Below are 25,794 nucleotides of genomic sequence, written 5' to 3'. Positions count from 1 at the left end.
TGTTGCTTCTATGAAGGCCGTAATAGACGACATCACCAAACAGCTCCATAGTCACATACACAGCAAAGGAGAGATGTTGTTTACACCTAGTGATGTCAGTGGTATTGAGTGACATCACAGCACAGTGCTAAGGCTCCTGGGCCTGGACACAGCAGCGGCTGCAATATCTCAACGGAGAATACGTTTATATCTATGTGTGTGTGTGCGCATATATATATATATATATATATATATATATATATATATATATATATTTCTCCGCCGAAATCACTTTTAAACCCATTTCCACCTTTTTTTCCCTTCTCTTCCTCTTACTTTTTTTTCACGTTTTTTTTCGTTTTTCTCCTTTTCGCCTCTTTTCTGGGCGTATTATTCTTCTTTTTCTTCTTTTTTTTCGTCTAATGCATACCCCATCAGTGCAGCAATGCTTATTCAATACCGCCAGCAGATGGAGACACTGGGGGATAATTTTCTAAGGATTTATACTGATTTTTCCTGTCTGAATTTGTCGCACAGAAAGTTGCAGGCCAAATATGTGTGACATTTCTGCGACTTTAGCTTCTAGAGCATTTTTACAACATTATACATAGGTGTTGAATACATAAAAAGCGACTGTTCAGCGACAGACAAGTCGCATCGGCTGAAAGTAGGCCAGAATGTCAGTCCATGTTGGAGCAGGTTTAGATACAGTCTAAAGCATAGATCTCAAAGTCTGTGCACAGAATTTAGCAAGGGCCTCGCACCTTCTGATGCATCAGGTAGGTGCACAATAGCATAGCCTAACCCTCTGTACTTTGGTCTATATTGATGCGGGACATAGACAGCCAGCTGATGACCAATCCATTAGTGCAATGGATGGCTGGAAGCATTTGTCTTTGCCTTTGCAATACCACAGAAGCAATGCATGGTCAATGTACAGCAATGACACACCTGTGTGAACAGCCAGGAGACCCCCCCCCCCCCCCATGTTATGTTACATAGTTACATAGTTAGTACGGTCGAAAAAAGACATATGTCCATCAAGTTCAACCAGGGAATTAAGGGGTAGGGGTGTGGCGCGATATTGGGGAAGGGATGAGATTTTATATTTCTTCATAAGCATTAATCTTATTTTGTCAATTAGGAACATTCAGCACCCACCCGCTATCAAGGCAGCTGCCTATCATGTCATGCCCTACCTGCACAGGTGTGCTGGCTACTCAAATGATCCAATTAAGGAGGCCATTTAGTCAGCAGCAGCAGAAGTCCTGTGCCTGGACGCTCCAACAGGGGCCAGACACAAGCAGAAGCAGAAGCAGCAGAAGCAGCAGCAGCACCACCTTTTGTTTTTTGGCTGCAGCAGCAGCAAGGCCCACAGGGCTGGCTAGCTGGCTAGCCAGCAAGCAGGTAGCAATGAAAGTAGGAATCTTTCTTTTTAACCCTGTAAGGGGGTGGTGCACTGTACCCGAAGATACTGCCATATCGGGTCAATGCATAGGGCGACGGAAGCAAGCTTCGAAATCGGCCCCCGTTCTCAAAAATCCATTTAATATATGGTCCCCAGATAGGGGACGTATCAGATATTAAACTGATAAGAACAGATACTACACTTGATCTTAGCCAAAAGGCCGAGAAGCGATAACCGTGAAAGGGGCGGGCCCAACAAGGTCCCCTTCATGGGCACTATCACTGCTTGCTGTCAGGGAGGCTGCCAGACAATTTTCCATGCACACTCTGGGCTGGGGGGCAGTCAACCACCAGTACACACAGCAGAACCTAAACCCATACCATTATTGCTAAGCAGCAAGACAGGGGCCCATTGCACTCCCACGGGGCCTTTTTAAATGCAATCCATAACCCGGATTTGCCAGGAACCCTTCTTACTCCTCCTACTTGCATGTGACACTGGGCTTAGGATCTGCATAGGAAACACACACACAAGCACACACCTACCTTTGTTGCCTGCAGATGCCTCCTTGGCTGTCCCCAAACGGTATCAAACCAACACCCACGGGAAGCTGTAAGCATAGAGGACATGCCTGCACCCCATTGGACTTACCTGTGTGGGTTAAATCCGGGTTATTTGACAACCTATGGCGGTGATGGTTCTGCTCAGGCAGAGCAGTGCTGATGCTCCTCATAAAGCTGTCGCTGCTGTGAAGGTTCTAGGTGACATCACAAATCCCTATGGTTACATACACAACAAAGCTGGGTTGTTGTTGTTTACACTCTGCAAGGCCTGTGGAAGTGAGTGACATCATAGCACTGTAGTTCTGAGGGTTCAAGATGGATGCAACAATCTCCTGTTGCTTCTATGAAGGCCGTAATAGACGACATCACCAAACAGCTCCATAGTCACATACACAGCAAAGGAGAGATGTTGTTTACACCTAGTGATGTCAGTGGTATTGAGTGACATCACAGCACAGTGCTAAGGCTCCTGGGCCTGGACACAGCAGCGGCTGCAATATCTCAACGGAGAATACGTTTATATCTATGTGTGTGTGTGCGCATATATATATATATATATATATATATATATATATTTCTCCGCCGAAATCACTTTTAAACCCATTTCCACCTTTTTTTCCCTTCTCTTCCTCTTACTTTTTTTTCACGTTTTTTTACGTTTTTCTCCTTTTCGCCTCTTTTCTGGGCGTATTATTCTTCTTTTTCTTCTTTTTTTTCGTCTAATGCATACCCCATCAGTGCAGCAATGCTTATTCAATACCGCCAGCAGATGGAGACACTGGGGGATAATTTTCTAAGGATTTATACTGATTTTTCCTGTCTGAATTTGTCGCACAGAAAGTTGCAGGCCAAATATGTGTGACATTTCTGCGACTTTAGCTTCTAGAGCATTTTTACAACATTATACATAGGTGCTGAATACATAAAAAGCGACTGTTCAGCGACAGACAAGTCGCATCGGCTGAAAGTAGGCCAGAATGTCAGTCCATGTTGGAGCAGGTTTAGATACAGTCTAAAGCATAGATCTCAAAGTCTGTGCACAGAATTTAGCAAGGGCCTCGCACCTTCTGATGCATCAGGTAGGTGCACAATAGCATAGCCTAACCCTCTGTACTTTGGTCTATATTGATGCGGGACATAGACAGCCAGCTGATGACCAATCCATTAGTGCAATGGATGGCTGGAAGCATTTGTCTTTGCCTTTGCAATACCACAGAAGCAATGCATGGTCAATGTACAGCAATGACACACCTGTGTGAACAGCCAGGAGACCCCCCCCCCCCCCATGTTATGTTACATAGTTACATAGTTAGTACGGTCGAAAAAAGACATATGTCCATCAAGTTCAACCAGGGAATTAAGGGGTAGGGGTGTGGCGCGATATTGGGGAAGGGATGAGATTTTATATTTCTTCATAAGCATTAATCTTATTTTGTCAATTAGGAACATTCAGCACCCACCCGCTATCAAGGCAGCTGCCTATCATGTCATGCCCTACCTGCACAGGTGTGCTGGCTACTCAAATGATCCAATTAAGGAGGCCATTTAGTCAGCAGCAGCAGAAGTCCTGTGCCTGGACGCTCCAACAGGGGCCAGACACAAGCAGAAGCAGAAGCAGCAGAAGCAGCAGCAGCACCACCTTTTGTTTTTTGGCTGCAGCAGCAGCAAGGCCCACAGGGCTGGCTAGCTGGCTAGCCAGCAAGCAGGTAGCAATGAAAGTAGGAATCTTTCTTTTTAACCCTGTAAGGGGGTGGTGCACTGTACCCGAAGATACTGCCATATCGGGTCAATGCATAGGGCGACGGAAGCAAGCTTCGAAATCGGCCCCCGTTCTCAAAAATCCATTTAATATATGGTCCCCAGATAGGGGACGTATCAGATATTAAACTGATAAGAACAGATACTACACTTGATCTTAGCCAAAAGGCCGAGAAGCGATAACCGTGAAAGGGGCGGGCCCCAACAAGGTCCCCTTCATGGGCACTATCACTGCTTGCTGTCAGGGAGGCTGCCAGACAATTTTCCATGCACACTCTGGGCTGGGGGGCAGTCAACCACCAGTACACACAGCAGAACCTAAACCCATACCATTATTGCTAAGCAGCAAGACAGGGGCCCATTGCACTCCCACGGGGCCTTTTTAAATGCAATCCATAACCCGGATTTGCCAGGAACCCTTCTTACTCCTCCTACTTGCATGTGACACTGGGCTTAGGATCTGCATAGGAAACACACACACAAGCACACACCTACCTTTGTTGCCTGCAGATGCCTCCTTGGCTGTCCCCAAACGGTATCAAACCAACACCCACGGGAAGCTGTAAGCATAGAGGACATGCCTGCACCCCATTGGACTTACCTGTGTGGGTTAAATCCGGGTTATTTGACAACCTATGGCGGTGATGGTTCTGCTCAGGCAGAGCAGTGCTGATGCTCCTCATAAAGCTGTCGCTGCTGTGAAGGTTCTAGGTGACATCACAAATCCCTATGGTTACATACACAACAAAGCTGGGTTGTTGTTGTTTACACTCTGCAAGGCCTGTGGAAGTGAGTGACATCATAGCACTGTAGTTCTGAGGGTTCAAGATGGATGCAACAATCTCCTGTTGCTTCTATGAAGGCCGTAATAGACGACATCACCAAACAGCTCCATAGTCACATACACAGCAAAGGAGAGATGTTGTTTACACCTAGTGATGTCAGTGGTATTGAGTGACATCACAGCACAGTGCTAAGGCTCCTGGGCCTGGACACAGCAGCGGCTGCAATATCTCAACGGAGAATACGTTTATATCTATGTGTGTGTGTGCGCATATATATATATATATATATATATATATATATATATATATATATATATTTCTCCGCCGAAATCACTTTTAAACCCATTTCCACCTTTTTTTCCCTTCTCTTCCTCTTACTTTTTTTTCACGTTTTTTTACGTTTTTCTCCTTTTCGCCTCTTTTCTGGGCGTATTATTCTTCTTTTTCTTCTTTTTTTTCGTCTAATGCATACCCCATCAGTGCAGCAATGCTTATTCAATACCGCCAGCAGATGGAGACACTGGGGGATAATTTTCTAAGGATTTATACTGATTTTTCCTGTCTGAATTTGTCGCACAGAAAGTTGCAGGCCAAATATGTGTGACATTTCTGCGACTTTAGCTTCTAGAGCATTTTTACAACATTATACATAGGTGCTGAATACATAAAAAGCGACTGTTCAGCGACAGACAAGTCGCATCGGCTGAAAGTAGGCCAGAATGTCAGTCCATGTTGGAGCAGGTTTAGATACAGTCTAAAGCATAGATCTCAAAGTCTGTGCACAGAATTTAGCAAGGGCCTCGCACCTTCTGATGCATCAGGTAGGTGCACAATAGCATAGCCTAACCCTCTGTACTTTGGTCTATATTGATGCGGGACATAGACAGCCAGCTGATGACCAATCCATTAGTGCAATGGATGGCTGGAAGCATTTGTCTTTGCCTTTGCAATACCACAGAAGCAATGCATGGTCAATGTACAGCAATGACACACCTGTGTGAACAGCCAGGAGACCCCCCCCCCCCCATGTTATGTTACATAGTTACATAGTTAGTACGGTCGAAAAAAGACATATGTCCATCAAGTTCAACCAGGGAATTAAGGGGTAGGGGTGTGGCGCGATATTGGGGAAGGGATGAGATTTTATATTTCTTCATAAGCATTAATCTTATTTTGTCAATTAGGAACATTCAGCACCCACCCGCTATCAAGGCAGCTGCCTATCATGTCATGCCCTACCTGCACAGGTGTGCTGGCTACTCAAATGATCCAATTAAGGAGGCCATTTAGTCAGCAGCAGCAGAAGTCCTGTGCCTGGACGCTCCAACAGGGGCCAGACACAAGCAGAAGCAGAAGCAGCAGAAGCAGCAGCAGCACCACCTTTTGTTTTTTGGCTGCAGCAGCAGCAGCAAGGCCCACAGGGCTGGCTAGCTGGCTAGCCAGCAAGCAGGTAGCAATGAAAGTAGGAATCTTTCTTTTTAACCCTGTAAGGGGGTGGTGCACTGTACCCGAAGATACTGCCATATCGGGTCAATGCATAGGGCGACGGAAGCAAGCTTCGAAATCGGCCCCCGTTCTCAAAAATCCATTTAATATATGGTCCCCAGATAGGGGACGTATCAGATATTAAACTGATAAGAACAGATACTACACTTGATCTTAGCCAAAAGGCCGAGAAGCGATAACCGTGAAAGGGGCGGGCCCAACAAGGTCCCCTTCATGGGCACTATCACTGCTTGCTGTCAGGGAGGCTGCCAGACAATTTTCCATGCACACTCTGGGCTGGGGGGCAGTCAACCACCAGTACACACAGCAGAACCTAAACCCATACCATTATTGCTAAGCAGCAAGACAGGGGCCCATTGCACTCCCACGGGGCCTTTTTAAATGCAATCCATAACCCGGATTTGCCAGGAACCCTTCTTACTCCTCCTACTTGCATGTGACACTGGGCTTAGGATCTGCATAGGAAACACACACACAAGCACACACCTACCTTTGTTGCCTGCAGATGCCTCCTTGGCTGTCCCCAAACCGTATCAAACCAACACCCACGGGAAGCTGTAAGCATAGAGGACATGCCTGCACCCCATTGGACTTACCTGTGTGGGTTAAATCCGGGTTATTTGACAACCTATGGCGGTGATGGTTCTGCTCAGGCAGAGCAGTGCTGATGCTCCTCATAAAGCTGTCGCTGCTGTGAAGGTTCTAGGTGACATCACAAATCCCTATGGTTACATACACAACAAAGCTGGGTTGTTGTTGTTTACACTCTGCAAGGCCTGTGGAAGTGAGTGACATCATAGCACTGTAGTTCTGAGGGTTCAAGATGGATGCAACAATCTCCTGTTGCTTCTATGAAGGCCGTAATAGACGACATCACCAAACAGCTCCATAGTCACATACACAGCAAAGGAGAGATGTTGTTTACACCTAGTGATGTCAGTGGTATTGAGTGACATCACAGCACAGTGCTAAGGCTCCTGGGCCTGGACACAGCAGCGGCTGCAATATCTCAACGGAGAATACGTTTATATATATGTGTGTGTGTGCGCGTATATATATATATATATATATATATATATATATATATATATTTCTCCGCCGAAATCACTTTTAAACCCATTTCCACCTTTTTTTCCCTTCTCTTCCTCTTACTTTTTTTTCACGTTTTTTTACGTTTTTCTCCTTTTCGCCTCTTTTCTGGGCGTATTATTCTTCTTTTTCTTCTTTTTTTTCGTCTAATGCATACCCCATCAGTGCAGCAATGCTTATTCAATACCGCCAGCAGATGGAGACACTGGGGGATAATTTTCTAAGGATTTATACTGATTTTTCCTGTCTGAATTTGTCGCACAGAAAGTTGCAGGCCAAATATGTGTGACATTTCTGCGACTTTAGCTTCTAGAGCATTTTTACAACATTATACATAGGTGCTGAATACATAAAAAGCGACTGTTCAGCGACAGACAAGTCGCATCGGCTGAAAGTAGGCCAGAATGTCAGTCCATGTTGGAGCAGGTTTAGATACAGTCTAAAGCATAGATCTCAAAGTCTGTGCACAGAATTTAGCAAGGGCCTCGCACCTTCTGATGCATCAGGTAGGTGCACAATAGCATAGCCTAACCCTCTGTACTTTGGTCTATATTGATGCGGGACATAGACAGCCAGCTGATGACCAATCCATTAGTGCAATGGATGGCTGGAAGCATTTGTCTTTGCCTTTGCAATACCACAGAAGCAATGCATGGTCAATGTACAGCAATGACACACCTGTGTGAACAGCCAGGAGACCCCCCCCCCCCCCATGTTATGTTACATAGTTACATAGTTAGTACGGTCGAAAAAAGACATATGTCCATCAAGTTCAACCAGGGAATTAAGGGGTAGGGGTGTGGCGCGATATTGGGGAAGGGATGAGATTTTATATTTCTTCATAAGCATTAATCTTATTTTGTCAATTAGGAACATTCAGCACCCACCCGCTATCAAGGCAGCTGCCTATCATGTCATGCCCTACCTGCACAGGTGTGCTGGCTACTCAAATGATCCAATTAAGGAGGCCATTTAGTCAGCAGCAGCAGAAGTCCTGTGCCTGGACGCTCCAACAGGGGCCAGACACAAGCAGAAGCAGAAGCAGCAGAAGCAGCAGCAGCACCACCTTTTGTTTTTTGGCTGCAGCAGCAGCAAGGCCCACAGGGCTGGCTAGCTGGCTAGCCAGCAAGCAGGTAGCAATGAAAGTAGGAATCTTTCTTTTTAACCCTGTAAGGGGGTGGTGCACTGTACCCGAAGATACTGCCATATCGGGTCAATGCATAGGGCGACGGAAGCAAGCTTCGAAATCGGCCCCCGTTCTCAAAAATCCATTTAATATATGGTCCCCAGATAGGGGACGTATCAGATATTAAACTGATAAGAACAGATACTACACTTGATCTTAGCCAAAAGGCCGAGAAGCGATAACCGTGAAAGGGGCGGGCCCAACAAGGTCCCCTTCATGGGCACTATCACTGCTTGCTGTCAGGGAGGCTGCCAGACAATTTTCCATGCACACTCTGGGCTGGGGGGCAGTCAACCACCAGTACACACAGCAGAACCTAAACCCATACCATTATTGCTAAGCAGCAAGACAGGGGCCCATTGCACTCCCACGGGGCCTTTTTAAATGCAATCCATAACCCGGATTTGCCAGGAACCCTTCTTACTCCTCCTACTTGCATGTGACACTGGGCTTAGGATCTGCATAGGAAACACACACACAAGCACACACCTACCTTTGTTGCCTGCAGATGCCTCCTTGGCTGTCCCCAAACGGTATCAAACCAACACCCACGGGAAGCTGTAAGCATAGAGGACATGCCTGCACCCCATTGGACTTACCTGTGTGGGTTAAATCCGGGTTATTTGACAACCTATGGCGGTGATGGTTCTGCTCAGGCAGAGCAGTGCTGATGCTCCTCATAAAGCTGTCGCTGCTGTGAAGGTTCTAGGTGACATCACAAATCCCTATGGTTACATACACAACAAAGCTGGGTTGTTGTTGTTTACACTCTGCAAGGCCTGTGGAAGTGAGTGACATCATAGCACTGTAGTTCTGAGGGTTCAAGATGGATGCAACAATCTCCTGTTGCTTCTATGAAGGCCGTAATAGACGACATCACCAAACAGCTCCATAGTCACATACACAGCAAAGGAGAGATGTTGTTTACACCTAGTGATGTCAGTGGTATTGAGTGACATCACAGCACAGTGCTAAGGCTCCTGGGCCTGGACACAGCAGCGGCTGCAATATCTCAACGGAGAATACGTTTATATCTATGTGTGTGTGTGCGCATATATATATATATATATATATATATATATATATATATATATATATTTCTCCGCCGAAATCACTTTTAAACCCATTTCCACCTTTTTTTCCCTTCTCTTCCTCTTACTTTTTTTTCACGTTTTTTTACGTTTTTCTCCTTTTCGCCTCTTTTCTGGGCGTATTATTCTTCTTTTTCTTCTTTTTTTTCGTCTAATGCATACCCCATCAGTGCAGCAATGCTTATTCAATACCGCCAGCAGATGGAGACACTGGGGGATAATTTTCTAAGGATTTATACTGATTTTTCCTGTCTGAATTTGTCGCACAGAAAGTTGCAGGCCAAATATGTGTGACATTTCTGCGACTTTAGCTTCTAGAGCATTTTTACAACATTATACATAGGTGCTGAATACATAAAAAGCGACTGTTCAGCGACAGACAAGTCGCATCGGCTGAAAGTAGGCCAGAATGTCAGTCCATGTTGGAGCAGGTTTAGATACAGTCTAAAGCATAGATCTCAAAGTCTGTGCACAGAATTTAGCAAGGGCCTCGCACCTTCTGATGCATCAGGTAGGTGCACAATAGCATAGCCTAACCCTCTGTACTTTGGTCTATATTGATGCGGGACATAGACAGCCAGCTGATGACCAATCCATTAGTGCAATGGATGGCTGGAAGCATTTGTCTTTGCCTTTGCAATACCACAGAAGCAATGCATGGTCAATGTACAGCAATGACACACCTGTGTGAACAGCCAGGAGACCCCCCCCCCCCCCCATGTTATGTTACATAGTTACATAGTTAGTACGGTCGAAAAAAGACATATGTCCATCAAGTTCAACCAGGGAATTAAGGGGTAGGGGTGTGGCGCGATATTGGGGAAGGGATGAGATTTTATATTTCTTCATAAGCATTAATCTTATTTTGTCAATTAGGAACATTCAGCACCCACCCGCTATCAAGGCAGCTGCCTATCATGTCATGCCCTACCTGCACAGGTGTGCTGGCTACTCAAATGATCCAATTAAGGAGGCCATTTAGTCAGCAGCAGCAGAAGTCCTGTGCCTGGACGCTCCAACAGCGGCCAGACACAAGCAGAAGCAGAAGCAGCAGAAGCAGCAGCAGCACCACCTTTTGTTTTTTGGCTGCAGCAGCAGCAAGGCCCACAGGGCTGGCTAGCTGGCTAGCCAGCAAGCAGGTAGCAATGAAAGTAGGAATCTTTCTTTTTAACCCTGTAAGGGGGTGGTGCACTGTACCCGAAGATACTGCCATATCGGGTCAATGCATAGGGCGACGGAAGCAAGCTTCGAAATCGGCCCCCGTTCTCAAAAATCCATTTAATATATGGTCCCCAGATAGGGGACGTATCAGATATTAAACTGATAAGAACAGATACTACACTTGATCTTAGCCAAAAGGCCGAGAAGCGATAACCGTGAAAGGGGCGGGCCCAACAAGGTCCCCTTCATGGGCACTATCACTGCTTGCTGTCAGGGAGGCTGCCAGACAATTTTCCATGCACACTCTGGGCTGGGGGGGCAGTCAACCACCAGTACACACAGCAGAACCTAAACCCATACCATTATTGCTAAGCAGCAAGACAGGGGCCCATTGCACTCCCACGGGGCCTTTTTAAATGCAATCCATAACCCGGATTTGCCAGGAACCCTTCTTACTCCTCCTACTTGCATGTGACACTGGGCTTAGGATCTGCATAGGAAACACACACACAAGCACACACCTACCTTTGTTGCCTGCAGATGCCTCCTTGGCTGTCCCCAAACGGTATCAAACCAACACCCACGGGAAGCTGTAAGCATAGAGGACATGCCTGCACCCCATTGGACTTACCTGTGTGGGTTAAATCCGGGTTATTTGACAACCTATGGCGGTGATGGTTCTGCTCAGGCAGAGCAGTGCTGATGCTCCTCATAAAGCTGTCGCTGCTGTGAAGGTTCTAGGTGACATCACAAATCCCTATGGTTACATACACAACAAAGCTGGGTTGTTGTTGTTTACACTCTGCAAGGCCTGTGGAAGTGAGTGACATCATAGCACTGTAGTTCTGAGGGTTCAAGATGGATGCAACAATCTCCTGTTGCTTCTATGAAGGCCGTAATAGACGACATCACCAAACAGCTCCATAGTCACATACACAGCAAAGGAGAGATGTTGTTTACACCTAGTGATGTCAGTGGTATTGAGTGACATCACAGCACAGTGCTAAGGCTCCTGGGCCTGGACACAGCAGCGGCTGCAATATCTCAACGGAGAATACGTTTATATCTATGTGTGTGTGTGCGCATATATATATATATATATATATATATATATATATATATATATTTCTCCGCCGAAATCACTTTTAAACCCATTTCCACCTTTTTTTCCCTTCTCTTCCTCTTACTTTTTTTTCACGTTTTTTTACGTTTTTCTCCTTTTCGCCTCTTTTCTGGGCGTATTATTCTTCTTTTTCTTCTTTTTTTTCGTCTAATGCATACCCCATCAGTGCAGCAATGCTTATTCAATACCGCCAGCAGATGGAGACACTGGGGGATAATTTTCTAAGGATTTATACTGATTTTTCCTGTCTGAATTTGTCGCACAGAAAGTTGCAGGCCAAATATGTGTGACATTTCTGCGACTTTAGCTTCTAGAGCATTTTTACAACATTATACATAGGTGCTGAATACATAAAAAGCGACTGTTCAGCGACAGACAAGTCGCATCGGCTGAAAGTAGGCCAGAATGTCAGTCCATGTTGGAGCAGGTTTAGATACAGTCTAAAGCATAGATCTCAAAGTCTGTGCACAGAATTTAGCAAGGGCCTCGCACCTTCTGATGCATCAGGTAGGTGCACAATAGCATAGCCTAACCCTCTGTACTTTGGTCTATATTGATGCGGGACATAGACAGCCAGCTGATGACCAATCCATTAGTGCAATGGATGGCTGGAAGCATTTGTCTTTGCAATACCACAGAAGCAATGCATGGTCAATGTACAGCAATGACACACCTGTGTGAACAGCCAGGAGACCCCCCCCCCCCCATGTTATGTTACATAGTTACATAGTTAGTACGGTCGAAAAAAGACATATGTCCATCAAGTTCAACCAGGGAATTAAGGGGTAGGGGTGTGGCGCGATATTGGGGAAGGGATGAGATTTTATATTTCTTCATAAGCATTAATCTTATTTTGTCAATTAGGAACATTCAGCACCCACCCGCTATCAAGGCAGCTGCCTATCATGTCATGCCCTACCTGCACAGGTGTGCTGGCTACTCAAATGATCCAATTAAGGAGGCCATTTAGTCAGCAGCAGCAGAAGTCCTGTGCCTGGACGCTCCAACAGGGGCCAGACACAAGCAGAAGCAGAAGCAGCAGAAGCAGCAGCAGCACCACCTTTTGTTTTTTGGCTGCAGCAGCAGCAAGGCCCACAGGGCTGGCTAGCTGGCTAGCCAGCAAGCAGGTAGCAATGAAAGTAGGAATCTTTCTTTTTAACCCTGTAAGGGGGTGGTGCACTGTACCCGAAGATACTGCCATATCGGGTCAATGCATAGGGCGACGGAAGCAAGCTTCGAAATCGGCCCCCGTTCTCAAAAATCCATTTAATATATGGTCCCCAGATAGGGGACGTATCAGATATTAAACTGATAAGAACAGATACTACACTTGATCTTAGCCAAAAGGCCGAGAAGCGATAACCGTGAAAGGGGCGGGCCCAACAAGGTCCCCTTCATGGGCACTATCACTGCTTGCTGTCAGGGAGGCTGCCAGACAATTTTCCATGCACACTCTGGGCTGGGGGGCAGTCAACCACCAGTACACACAGCAGAACCTAAACCCATACCATTATTGCTAAGCAGCAAGACAGGGGCCCATTGCACTCCCACGGGGCCTTTTTAAATGCAATCCATAACCCGGATTTGCCAGGAACCCTTCTTACTCCTCCTACTTGCATGTGACACTGGGCTTAGGATCTGCATAGGAAACACACACACAAGCACACACCTACCTTTGTTGCCTGCAGATGCCTCCTTGGCTGTCCCCAAACGGTATCAAACCAACACCCACGGGAAGCTGTAAGCATAGAGGACATGCCTGCACCCCATTGGACTTACCTGTGTGGGTTAAATCCGGGTTATTTGACAACCTATGGCGGTGATGGTTCTGCTCAGGCAGAGCAGTGCTGATGCTCCTCATAAAGCTGTCGCTGCTGTGAAGGTTCTAGGTGACATCACAAATCCCTATGGTTACATACACAACAAAGCTGGGTTGTTGTTGTTTACACTCTGCAAGGCCTGTGGAAGTGAGTGACATCATAGCACTGTAGTTCTGAGGGTTCAAGATGGATGCAACAATCTCCTGTTGCTTCTATGAAGGCCGTAATAGACGACATCACCAAACAGCTCCATAGTCACATACACAGCAAAGGAGAGATGTTGTTTACACCTAGTGATGTCAGTGGTATTGAGTGACATCACAGCACAGTGCTAAGGCTCCTGGGCCTGGACACAGCAGCGGCTGCAATATCTCAACGGAGAATACGTTTATATCTATGTGTGTGTGTGCGCATATATATATATATATATATATATATATATTTCTCCGCCGAAATCACTTTTAAACCCATTTCCACCTTTTTTTCCCTTCTCTTCCTCTTACTTTTTTTTCACGTTTTTTTACGTTTTTCTCCTTTTCGCCTCTTTTCTGGGCGTATTATTCTTCTTTTTCTTCTTTTTTTTCGTCTAATGCATACCCCATCAGTGCAGCAATGCTTATTCAATACCGCCAGCAGATGGAGACACTGGGGGATAATTTTCTAAGGATTTATACTGATTTTTCCTGTCTGAATTTGTCGCACAGAAAGTTGCAGGCCAAATATGTGTGACATTTCTGCGACTTTAGCTTCTAGAGCATTTTTACAACATTATACATAGGTGCTGAATACATAAAAAGCGACTGTTCAGCGACAGACAAGTCGCATCGGCTGAAAGTAGGCCAGAATGTCAGTCCATGTTGGAGCAGGTTTAGATACAGTCTAAAGCATAGATCTCAAAGTCTGTGCACAGAATTTAGCAAGGGCCTCGCACCTTCTGATGCATCAGGTAGGTGCACAATAGCATAGCCTAACCCTCTGTACTTTGGTCTATATTGATGCGGGACATAGACAGCCAGCTGATGACCAATCCATTAGTGCAATGGATGGCTGGAAGCATTTGTCTTTGCCTTTGCAATACCACAGAAGCAATGCATGGTCAATGTACAGCAATGACACACCTGTGTGAACAGCCAGGAGACCCCCCCCCCCCATGTTATGTTACATAGTTACATAGTTAGTACGGTCGAAAAAAGACATATGTCCATCAAGTTCAACCAGGGAATTAAGGGGTAGGGGTGTGGCGCGATATTGGGGAAGGGATGAGATTTTATATTTCTTCATAAGCATTAATCTTATTTTGTCAATTAGGAACATTCAGCACCCACCCGCTATCAAGGCAGCTGCCTATCATGTCATGCCCTACCTGCACAGGTGTGCTGGCTACTCAAATGATCCAATTAAGGAGGCCATTTAGTCAGCAGCAGCAGAAGTCCTGTGCCTGGACGCTCCAACAGGGGCCAGACACAAGCAGAAGCAGCAGAAGCAGCAGCAGCACCACCTTTTGTTTTTTGGCTGCAGCAGCAGCAAGGCCCACAGGGCTGGCTAGCTGGCTAGCCAGCAAGCAGGTAGCAATGAAAGTAGGAATCTTTCTTTTTAACCCTGTAAGGGGGTGGTGCACTGTACCCGAAGATACTGCCATATCGGGTCAATGCATAGGGCGACGGAAGCAAGCTTCGAAATCGGCCCCCGTTCTCAAAAATCCATTTAATATATGGTCCCCAGATAGGGGACGTATCAGATATTAAACTGATAAGAACAGATTTTTTGATTGAAAGAGCTTTATTTTCCGTTCAGTCATTACAAGTCGTACAATAAATTACAGTCACACAAAGCATGATAGTACAATACACAGCAAAGGTTCCCTAAGCTATACATCGCACACCATGCTACTCTAACATTCAGCTCAATCCTGCAATATAAAGGCACAAGAGATCAAACAAAAACCAAATAATACAATCTGTGATCGGGGTAGGGGTGTGGGCGACTATGTGGGGGTAGGGAGGGGGGCGGATCACAGGGCCAAACTGTTGGGCTGTATCTTCAGGGGGACATGGGAGAAGGAGAGGGGTCTTCACTCCTCTTCTTCCTCATCAACGGCCGAGCTGTCCAAGATGGAATAGTCTCTAAGCAGGTTCTTGATGAACCTGCGGCAGTCCCGTACGGACATGTTTTCCCTGTTGATCACGAGGCGGTTCCTGGCAAGCCACACTGCGTCCTTAAAACAGTTCATAAGGCGCCAGGCCTCCTGGATGGCCTCCACGTCGTGGGTCCCAGGGAACAGGCCGTAAAGCACCGAATGGTACGATAGGCAGCTCCTGGGCACTGAGTCTCTGAGTTCCTGTTCTAGGGCGTCCAACAGACCCTGTGCAAAGGGGCACTGCCAAAACACGTGGAAAGATGTTTCCTCCACGTAGGGGCAACGGGGGCAGTACCGGGTCTTGCACAGGTTGCGGGCATGCATGAATGACCTGAGAGAGAGACCTCCCATGACGGCCATCCACGACAAGTCCTTGTGTCCATTGGTAAGCCGCTTTGAGGCCACATTGTTCCAAACTGTCTCTGCAGTGGCTGCGGGGAGTCCCGGAACCAGCTCGGTCGAGTCCTTAGCTCGGATGAGCTTGTGGATTGTCTTTGGCTTCCATAGGTCTGGTTTCAGTCCTTCCAGCTGGTGCTCCCTCACAAACCGGACAACATCCCCATAGAACCAGGGAGTGTTCCAGTTGTAAGGGATGGAGCTGTCCCACTTGTCCCAGCCCAGCTGTCTCCAGAGGGGCATGAGAAGCAAGCGAGACATGGACCTGCCCGCTGAGCCAGTCTTTTCTACAAGAGTCCGCTGCACCGTGACACATGCAAAGGAGGCCCTCAGCAGAGCGGGGATGTCGGGTATTCCCTTCCCACCCTTGCGGGGTTCCTTGTACATCACGGTCCTCTTGACTCTGTCCATTTTGCCCCAGACGAAGCCAAACACTGTCCGGGTGATGGCCTTGCAAACGGTGGTATGGGGAGGCCAGGCCTGTGCGGTATATTGGAGCACAGGCAAAACTTCACTCCGCAGGACAAGTGCCTTGCCTTCCATCGTGAGCTTTCTGGAGCTCCACAGTCCGATCTTCGAGTTTATCCTTCCTAGTCGGTCTTGCCAAGACTTAAGGGCCGCTCCTTCCTTCCCGAACCAGACTCCAAGAATTTGAATGAAGTCCGGCTTAATAGTAAAGGGGAAGGGGGCGGAAGAAGCCAGGTGCCATTCCCCGAAGAGCATGGCCTCCGACTTCCCGCAGTTGACTTTTGCCCCCGAAGCTCTGCCGAAGTCCTCGCAGGTCTGGACGAGTGCAGTCACCGAACGCTGGTCAGCGCAGAAGACGGTCACGTCGTCCATGTAGAGCGAGCACTTGACCTCGTGGCGATCTGGTCCTGGTGCGGTGATCCCTCTGATCTCTCCATTCTGCCGGATAGTCTCAGCGAAGAGCTCTATAACACAAACAAAAAGGAGAGGTGAAAGAGGGCAGCCTTGTCTAACCCCTGAAAGAATAGGAAAGGGGTCAGTCTTCCAGCCGTTCACCAACACCGTGCTGTAAATGTCAAAATACATAACGTTAACAAAAGAGCAAAACATCTTCCCCAGACCCAGCCTGCGCAAAACCCTGTCCATGAATGCGTGGGAGACACGGTCGAACGCCTTCTCCTGATCTAAGCTGACCAGGGCGGCGCGGCCCCCGCGGTCCTGGATGTAATGGACCGTGTCTCTCACAAGGGCAAGGCTGTCGGCAATCCTGCGGCCAGGAATGCTGCAGGTCTGGTCCGGATGGACGATCTGCCCCATGACAGGTTTCAGCCTGTTGGCCAGCACCTTGGCGAGGATCTTGTAGTCCACGTTCAGGAGAGAGATGGGACGCCAGTTTTTCAGGTCACATCTCTCCCCCTTCCGCTTATACAAGATCGTGATCATCCCTTCCCTCAACGACGGAGGCATTCTGCCCCCCACCACCATCTCCTCGTACACCTCCAACAGGTCCGGACAGATCAGGTCACCAAGCGCTACGTAGAGCTCGGCCGGGAGACCGTCACTGCCCGGGGTCCTGCCGGGCTTAAAGGATTTAGCGGCAGAGAGCAGCTCCCCCACCGTCAAGGGATCGTCCATAGCCGCCGCACCTGCGGGATCAACAACGTTAGTGACACCTGACAGGAACCTCTCGGCGGCTTCGGGGTCGGATGACTTGGGGGCGTAGAGGTTGCCGTAGAAGTCGTGGACGACCCCCATCACTTCCTCCTTGCCGCTCCTCATGTGTCCGGTCTCATCTCGTAGCTCAGTCAGGGGCGTGTGGCCGGCATGGAGCTTCCTGAAAAAGAAAGAGTTACATTTCTCACCCTTCTCCAGGTTCTCCACCTTGGAACGAAAGACGATTCGCTTGGATTCCTCCTCAAAGTGCCTTTTCAAGCTCTTTTTGGTCTCCTCCAGCTCCTCCCTGACGTCCCAGCCACACTGGAGCAGGTCCTGCAGGGACCGCAGCTCGCGCTGCAGTTTCCTCAAGTCCCACTTCTTCGCACACGCCTGTTGTCTGCCTTTTGCCTGAAAGAAACAACGGAATTCGACTTTAACATATTCCCACCAATCGCTGATGCACTTGAACAGACATTTGTCATTTCGCCATACAAGGTAAGCATCCCTAAGTTCCTCCATGACCTCCCTCTGCTCCAACAGGGCACAATTCAACTTCCAGGAGCCCGGGCCAGGTGGGAATCCATGGCCCAGAGTCCCCCGGAATCGAATGGCCCTGTGGTCAGAGAAGAAGCAGGGGACCATAGAGTACGACACCTTTCTGACTGCTCTCGAAGTGAAGATGAAGTCTATCCGAGAACGGAGCGAGCCATCGGGGCGGCTCCACGTATAGTTTACGGAGCCGTTCCCGATGGACCCGACAACGTCCTGCAAGGATGCCTCCGTCACCATCTCAATCAGCAGTTTAGACGTCACGTCCAGGTTGGCGGATGTGCCAGAACTGCGCCCGTCCACCTCAATGGGGCAGTTGAAGTCACCACCCAACACTACTGCTCTAGTGGTGGCGAGTTCAGCCCGCAGGGCCTGGAGAACCTCCAGTCGGACATCCCTCTCAGGGGAGGCATACACGTTGATGAGCCGCACGGGCTCACCCGCCCAGGAACCGTCTGCGACAAGAAGTCTGCCACAGACGAGCTCCCGGACGGAATCAAGTGCAAAGTTACCTCCCCTGATCAGGATGGCCACCCCCGCAGACCTATTGTCGCCCCCACCAGACCAGTAGGAAGGGCCGTGAGGCCACTGCCTGGCCAGATGGTTGTAAGACCTAGAAGCAGACAAAGCACATTCCTGCAACATGTAAACATCACACCTCTGGGAATCTAAGAACGTAAGAACAGTCTGAAATCTAAACCAAGCTCTAATACTCCTCACATTAATGCAGAAGATGTTGAGATCAGCCATGGGAATAAAAAGAGAGGTTAGTTCTGATACTAGTTACCAGTCTGGTCGGACGGGTCCTCTTCTCTGGCGCCTGTCGGCTCCTGTGGCTTCTCGTAGCGCCCTTCCAAGAACTCGTCGTAGACCGTGTTGGACGGAGTGTCCAGGATTTTCTTAACCTCTGGGTCCTGCAGCAGCTCCTCCATAGATTGAGCTTGGACTGGCTCTGCTTGGACCTGCTCCACTTGGGCCTGCTCCATCACCTCCTCTCCTTCTGAAGCTTCAAGGCTCTCGCAGACCTGCTCCATCTCCTCCTCCTCATCTGAAGCTTGAGGGGTCTCGCAGGTCTCGATTATCTTTCTTTTGTGGGACTCTTCTGATACGTTGTCCCTTCCTTTCCTCTTCCTCTGTATGGTACCTGGGGGAGGAAGCACAGGAAAGTCCTCCGAAGGGCGGGCACCAGCAGCTGGAGGGGGGTTAGGTGCTGCTGGGCCAGGAGAGAAAGGAGGCTGGGTGGGGCGGGGGGCAGGAGAGAGTGCCCGGGCAGGGGAGGACGGGGCAGGGGTGGGCCGGGCAGGGGAGGACGGGGCAGGGGTGGGCCGGGGTGGGGTACGGGGGGCAGGGGTGGGGCGGGATGGGGCAGGAGGGGCAGGGGTGGGACGGGATGGGGTAGGAGGGGCAGGGGTGGGACGGGATGGGGCAGGAGGGGCAGGGGTGGGACGGGATGGGGCAGGGGTGGGACTGGATGGGGCAGGGGTGGGGCGGGATGGGGCAGGAGATGGGGCGGGAGGGGCAGGGGATGGGACTGGAGGGGCAGGGGAGGGGCGGGACGGGGCAGGGGTGGTGGCTTTCGCCTTCTTACCCTCCTTGGTCGGCTTGGCCATCCGTGGTGTTGGCTCCGGAGCTGGGGCTGGCTTCGGTGCTCTCGCTGCCACAGATGCCCATGTTCTCTCCCTCTGGGGGCAGTCCTTGTAGCTGTGGGCTGCCAGTCCGCAGAGGTTGCAGGTCTTGCTCTTGGGGCAGTCCTTGGTCGTGTGACCTGTCACACGGCAATACCTGCAGGCATCCTCCGTACAGTCCTTGCCCTCGTGGCCCATCTTGCCACATCTCCTGCAGGTCTGCGGCATGTCCGGGTAGAAGATAAGTCCTGTGGAGTTGCCCAAGGAAAATGTCGTTGGCAGGTGCTGTAGTCCGTCTGGAGAAGCAGGGTTCTTGTTGAGTCTGACGACCACAGACCACTTGCAGGTCCAGTATCCGAGTGAGTTCAGGATGCGGGTGGGCTCCCTCACCACGGTGCAGAAGCGCTTCAGGAAGGTCGAGATGTCCGTGCCTGGGGTGTGTGGGTTCCGCATTGAGACCGTCACCCGCCTCTCCTCTCTTTGAATAAGGCAGTTGCCCACAAAGCGAGAGAAAGGGGATTCGGGACTCGCCGCTTTCACCACCTCCCAGTATCTTCTACAGGTCCCAATGGTGGCAAAGGTGATGTAGAAGATTCCCGAAAAGAAGGTTGCTATTCCCAGGGTGTCAGCCGTGGGGAAGCCTTGATCCGCCAGCATCTTCTTGCAGAACACGTCGTGGGACATGTCCGGCACCCTTCCGTCCACGGGCTTGAGCTTCAAGGCAACAGTCTGCCTCATCCAGGGCTCCAGGGTTGGAGCTTCCAGGTTAGGAATTCTGCCGCCCTTCTGCCTTGCCGTGGTGGAGGTTGAAGCTTGCTGTGGTTGGGGCTGGACCTCCAGGCCTTGCCCTGCAGCCTCCTGGGTGGACTTGCTGGTTGAGGCCATGGCTTCTTCCAGCAGGCTCTTTTCCGCTTCCTTGCTTGCTTGTGGAGAGAGGCTTCGCAAAGTCTTCTTTCCCGGGTGGGAGGAGCTATGCAGATCCGGTCCCGGTGGGAGGAGCTATGCAAATCCTTCTCCAGAGGCAGCGAGTTTCTTCGAAAAGATTCTGCGCCGCCTTCCTCTTCGCCGCTGTTCCGGAATTCACCGCCGATTCCCTTCTTCCAGGTTCTTCGTCGGCTTCTTCCGGAGCTGCAGTCTTCAAGATCTTCTCCTTCTTCAGATGTTCCGAGGCAGGCAGGAGACGATCTTCAGGTGGTATGCTCTAGAGAAATGCGGTTCTAATAAGAACGAAAAGTACTGCAATCGTACTACGCAAAATCTCTACCACAATGCTTGGAGTTCTTCAGACCGTAGCGATCATGGTATCTCCCCTGCCAGGTAAGTATCTGATAAGAACAGATTTTTTTTGATTGAAAGAGCTTTATTTTCCGTTCAGTCATTACAAGTCGTACAATAAATTACAGTCACACAAAGCATGATAGTACAATACACAGCAAAGGTTCCCTAAGCTATACATCGCACACCATGCTACTCTAACATTCAGCTCAATCCTGCAATATAAAGGCACAAGAGATCAAACAAAAACCAAATAATACAATCTGTGATCGGGGTAGGGGTGTGGGCGACTATGTGGGGGTAGGGAGGGGGGCGGATCACAGGGCCAAACTGTTGGGCTGTATCTTCAGGGGGACATGGGAGAAGGAGAGGGGTCTTCACTCCTCTTCTTCCTCATCAACGGCCGAGCTGTCCAAGATGGAATAGTCTCTAAGCAGGTTCTTGATGAACCTGCGGCAGTCCCGTACGGACATGTTTTCCCTGTTGATCACGAGGCGGTTCCTGGCAAGCCACACTGCGTCCTTAAAACAGTTCATAAGGCGCCAGGCCTCCTGGATGGCCTCCACGTCGTGGGTCCCAGGGAACAGGCCGTAAAGCACCGAATGGTACGATAGGCAGCTCCTGGGCACTGAGTCTCTGAGTTCCTGTTCTAGGGCGTCCAACAGACCCTGTGCAAAGGGGCACTGCCAAAACACGTGGAAAGATGTTTCCTCCACGTAGGGGCAACGGGGGCAGTACCGGGTCTTGCACAGGTTGCGGGCATGCATGAATGACCTGAGAGAGAGACCTCCCATGACGGCCATCCACGACAAGTCCTTGTGTCCATTGGTAAGCCGCTTTGAGGCCACATTGTTCCAAACTGTCTCTGCAGTGGCTGCGGGGAGTCCCGGAACCAGCTCGGTCGAGTCCTTAGCTCGGATGAGCTTGTGGATTGTCTTTGGCTTCCATAGGTCTGGTTTCAGTCCTTCCAGCTGGTGCTCCCTCACAAACCGGACAACATCCCCATAGAACCAGGGAGTGTTCCAGTTGTAAGGGATGGAGCTGTCCCACTTGTCCCAGCCCAGCTGTCTCCAGAGGGGCATGAGAAGCAAGCGAGACATGGACCTGCCCGCTGAGCCAGTCTTTTCTACAAGAGTCCGCTGCACCGTGACACATGCAAAGGAGGCCCTCAGCAGAGCGGGGATGTCGGGTATTCCCTTCCCACCCTTGCGGGGTTCCTTGTACATCACGGTCCTCTTGACTCTGTCCATTTTGCCCCAGACGAAGCCAAACACTGTCCGGGTGATGGCCTTGCAAACGGTGGTATGGGGAGGCCAGGCCTGTGCGGTATATTGGAGCACAGGCAAAACTTCACTCCGCAGGACAAGTGCCTTGCCTTCCATCGTGAGCTTTCTGGAGCTCCACAGTCCGATCTTCGAGTTTATCCTTCCTAGTCGGTCTTGCCAAGACTTAAGGGCCGCTCCTTCCTTCCCGAACCAGACTCCAAGAATTTGAATGAAGTCCGGCTTAATAGTAAAGGGGAAGGGGGCGGAAGAAGCCAGGTGCCATTCCCCGAAGAGCATGGCCTCCGACTTCCCGCAGTTGACTTTTGCCCCCGAAGCTCTGCCGAAGTCCTCGCAGGTCTGGACGAGTGCAGTCACCGAACGCTGGTCAGCGCAGAAGACGGTCACGTCGTCCATGTAGAGCGAGCACTTGACCTCGTGGCGATCTGGTCCTGGTGCGGTGATCCCTCTGATCTCTCCATTCTGCCGGATAGTCTCAGCGAAGAGCTCTATAACACAAACAAAAAGGAGAGGTGAAAGAGGGCAGCCTTGTCTAACCCCTGAAAGAATAGGAAAGGGGTCAGTCTTCCAGCCGTTCACCAACACCGTGCTGTAAATGTCAAAATACATAACGTTAACAAAAGAGCAAAACATCTTCCCCAGACCCAGCCTGCGCAAAACCCTGTCCATGAATGCGTGGGAGACACGGTCGAACGCCTTCTCCTGATCTAAGCTGACCAGAACAGATACTACACTTGATCTTAGCCAAAAGGCCGAGAAGCGATAACCGTGAAAGGGGCGGGCCCAACAAGGTCCCCTTCATGGGCACTATCACTGCTTGCTGTCAGGGAGGCTGCCAGACAATTTTCCATGCACACTCTGGGCTGGGGGGCAGTCAACCACCAGTACACACAGCAGAACCTAAACCCATACCATTATTGCTAAGCAGCAAGACAGGGGCCCATTGCACTCCCACGGGGCCTTTTTAAATGCAATCCATAACCCGGATTTGCCAGGAACCCTTCTTACTCCTCCTACTTGCATGTGACACTGGGCTTAGGATCTGCATAGGAAACACACACACAAGCACACACCTACCTTTGTTGCCTGCAGATGCCTCCTTGGCTGTCCCCAAACGGTATCAAACCAACACCCACGGGAAGCTGTAAGCATAGAGGACATGCCTGCACCCCATTGGACTTACCTGTGTGGGTTAAATCCGGGTTATTTGACAACCTATGGCGGTGATGGTTCTGCTCAGGCAGAGCAGTGCTGATGCTCCTCATAAAGCTGTCGCTGCTGTGAAGGTTCTAGGTGACATCACAAATCCCTATGGTTACATACACAACAAAGCTGGGTTGTTGTTGTTTACACTCTGCAAGGCCTGTGGAAGTGAGTGACATCATAGCACTGTAGTTCTGAGGGTTCAAGATGGATGCAACAATCTCCTGTTGCTTCTATGAAGGCCGTAATAGACGACATCACCAAACAGCTCCATAGTCACATACACAGCAAAGGAGAGATGTTGTTTACACCTAGTGATGTCAGTGGTATTGAGTGACATCACAGCACAGTGCTAAGGCTCCTGGGCCTGGACACAGCAGCGGCTGCAATATCTCAACGGAGAATACGTTTATATCTATGTGTGTGTGTGCGCATATATATATATATATATATATATATATATATATATATATATATATATATATATTTCTCCGCCGAAATCACTTTTAAACCCATTTCCACCTTTTTTTCCCTTCTCTTCCTCTTACTTTTTTTTCACGTTTTTTAACGTTTTTCTCCTTTTCGCCTCTTTTCTGGGCGTATTATTCTTCTTTTTCTTCTTTTTTTTCGTCTAATGCATACCCCATCAGTGCAGCAATGCTTATTCAATACCGCCAGCAGATGGAGACACTGGGGGATAATTTTCTAAGGATTTATGCTGATTTTTCCTGTCTGAATTTGTCGCACAGAAAGTTGCAGGCCAAATATGTGTGACATTTCTGCGACTTTAGCTTCTAGAGCATTTTTACAACATTATACATAGGTGCTGAATACATAAAAAGCGACTGTTCAGCGACAGACAAGTCGCATCGGCTGAAAGTAGGCCAGAATGTCAGTCCATGTTGGAGCAGGTTTAGATACAGTCTAAAGCATAGATCTCAAAGTCTGTGCACAGAATTTAGCAAGGGCCTCGCACCTTCTGATGCATCAGGTAGGTGCACAATAGCATAGCCTAACCCTCTGTACTTTGGTCTATATTGATGCGGGACATAGACAGCCAGCTGATGACCAATCCATTAGTGCAATGGATGGCTGGAAGCATTTGTCTTTGCCTTTGCAATACCACAGAAGCAATGCATGGTCAATGTACAGCAATGACACACCTGTGTGAACAGCCAGGAGACCCCCCCCCCCCCCCCATGTTATGTTACATAGTTACATAGTTAGTACGGTCGAAAAAAGACATATGTCCATCAAGTTCAACCAGGGAATTAAGGGGTAGGGGTGTGGCGCGATATTGGGGAAGGGATGAGATTTTATATTTCTTCATAAGCATTAATCTTATTTTGTCAATTAGGAACATTCAGCACCCACCCGCTATCAAGGCAGCTGCCTATCATGTCATGCCCTACCTGCACAGGTGTGCTGGCTACTCAAATGATCCAATTAAGGAGGCCATTTAGTCAGCAGCAGCAGAAGTCCTGTGCCTGGACGCTCCAACAGGGGCCAGACACAAGCAGAAGCAGAAGCAGCAGAAGCAGCAGCAGCACCACCTTTTGTTTTTTGGCTGCAGCAGCAGCAAGGCCCACAGGGCTGGCTAGCTGGCTAGCCAGCAAGCAGGTAGCAATGAAAGTAGGAATCTTTCTTTTTAACCCTGTAAGGGGGTGGTGCACTGTACCCGAAGATACTGCCATATCGGGTCAATGCATAGGGCGACGGAAGCAAGCTTCGAAATCGGCCCCCGTTCTCAAAAATCCATTTAATATATGGTCCCCAGATAGGGGACGTATCAGATATTAAACTGATAAGAACAGATACTACACTTGATCTTAGCCAAAAGGCCGAGAAGCGATAACCGTGAAAGGGGCGGGCCCAACAAGGTCCCCTTCATGGGCACTATCACTGCTTGCTGTCAGGGAGGCTGCCAGACAATTTTCCATGCACACTCTGGGCTGGGGGGCAGTCAACCACCAGTACACACAGCAGAACCTAAACCCATACCATTATTGCTAAGCAGCAAGACAGGGGCCCATTGCACTCCCACGGGGCCTTTTTAAATGCAATCCATAACCCGGATTTGCCAGGAACCCTTCTTACTCCTCCTACTTGCATGTGACACTGGGCTTAGGATCTGCATAGGAAACACACACACAAGCACACACCTACCTTTGTTGCCTGCAGATGCCTCCTTGGCTGTCCCCAAACGGTATCAAACCAACACCCACGGGAAGCTG

General features: G+C 49.2%; 7 non-coding genes and 2 pseudogenes across 7 annotated transcripts; all 9 read right to left on the bottom strand.

The window, feature by feature from the left end:
• Positions 1 to 1,428: 1,428 nt before the first annotated feature.
• On the bottom strand, positions 1,429 to 1,619 carry LOC130343589 (U2 spliceosomal RNA). Its single transcript, XR_008882876.1, has one exon. It is a non-coding gene; the product is annotated as a U2 spliceosomal RNA (small nuclear RNA).
• A 2,079-nt stretch (positions 1,620 to 3,698) lies between these two features.
• On the bottom strand, positions 3,699 to 3,889 carry LOC130343587 (U2 spliceosomal RNA). Its single transcript, XR_008882874.1, has one exon. It is a non-coding gene; the product is annotated as a U2 spliceosomal RNA (small nuclear RNA).
• A 2,096-nt stretch (positions 3,890 to 5,985) lies between these two features.
• Positions 5,986 to 6,176, bottom strand: LOC130343586 (U2 spliceosomal RNA). The gene has a single exon (XR_008882873.1). It is a non-coding gene; the product is annotated as a U2 spliceosomal RNA (small nuclear RNA).
• A 2,087-nt stretch (positions 6,177 to 8,263) lies between these two features.
• Positions 8,264 to 8,454, bottom strand: LOC130343584 (U2 spliceosomal RNA). The gene has a single exon (XR_008882872.1). It is a non-coding gene; the product is annotated as a U2 spliceosomal RNA (small nuclear RNA).
• Positions 8,455 to 10,546: 2,092 nt separating this feature from the next.
• LOC130343583 (U2 spliceosomal RNA) lies at positions 10,547 to 10,737 on the bottom strand. The gene has a single exon (XR_008882871.1). It is a non-coding gene; the product is annotated as a U2 spliceosomal RNA (small nuclear RNA).
• Positions 10,738 to 12,818: 2,081 nt separating this feature from the next.
• Positions 12,819 to 13,009, bottom strand: LOC130343582 (U2 spliceosomal RNA). The gene has a single exon (XR_008882870.1). It is a non-coding gene; the product is annotated as a U2 spliceosomal RNA (small nuclear RNA).
• Positions 13,010 to 15,076: 2,067 nt separating this feature from the next.
• On the bottom strand, positions 15,077 to 15,250 carry LOC130343562 (U2 spliceosomal RNA; annotated as a pseudogene).
• A 7,699-nt stretch (positions 15,251 to 22,949) lies between these two features.
• On the bottom strand, positions 22,950 to 23,121 carry LOC130343576 (U2 spliceosomal RNA; annotated as a pseudogene).
• A 2,101-nt stretch (positions 23,122 to 25,222) lies between these two features.
• Positions 25,223 to 25,413, bottom strand: LOC130343581 (U2 spliceosomal RNA). Its single transcript, XR_008882869.1, has one exon. It is a non-coding gene; the product is annotated as a U2 spliceosomal RNA (small nuclear RNA).
• Positions 25,414 to 25,794: the final 381 nt, after the last annotated feature.

The sequence above is a fragment of the Hyla sarda genome, unplaced genomic scaffold, assembly GCF_029499605.1.
Source record: "Hyla sarda isolate aHylSar1 unplaced genomic scaffold, aHylSar1.hap1 scaffold_687, whole genome shotgun sequence".
Classification (NCBI taxonomy): Eukaryota; Metazoa; Chordata; class Amphibia; order Anura; family Hylidae; genus Hyla; species Hyla sarda.
Note: the sequence above shows the minus strand (reverse complement) of the source record. Positions and strands in the feature narration are given on the sequence as shown.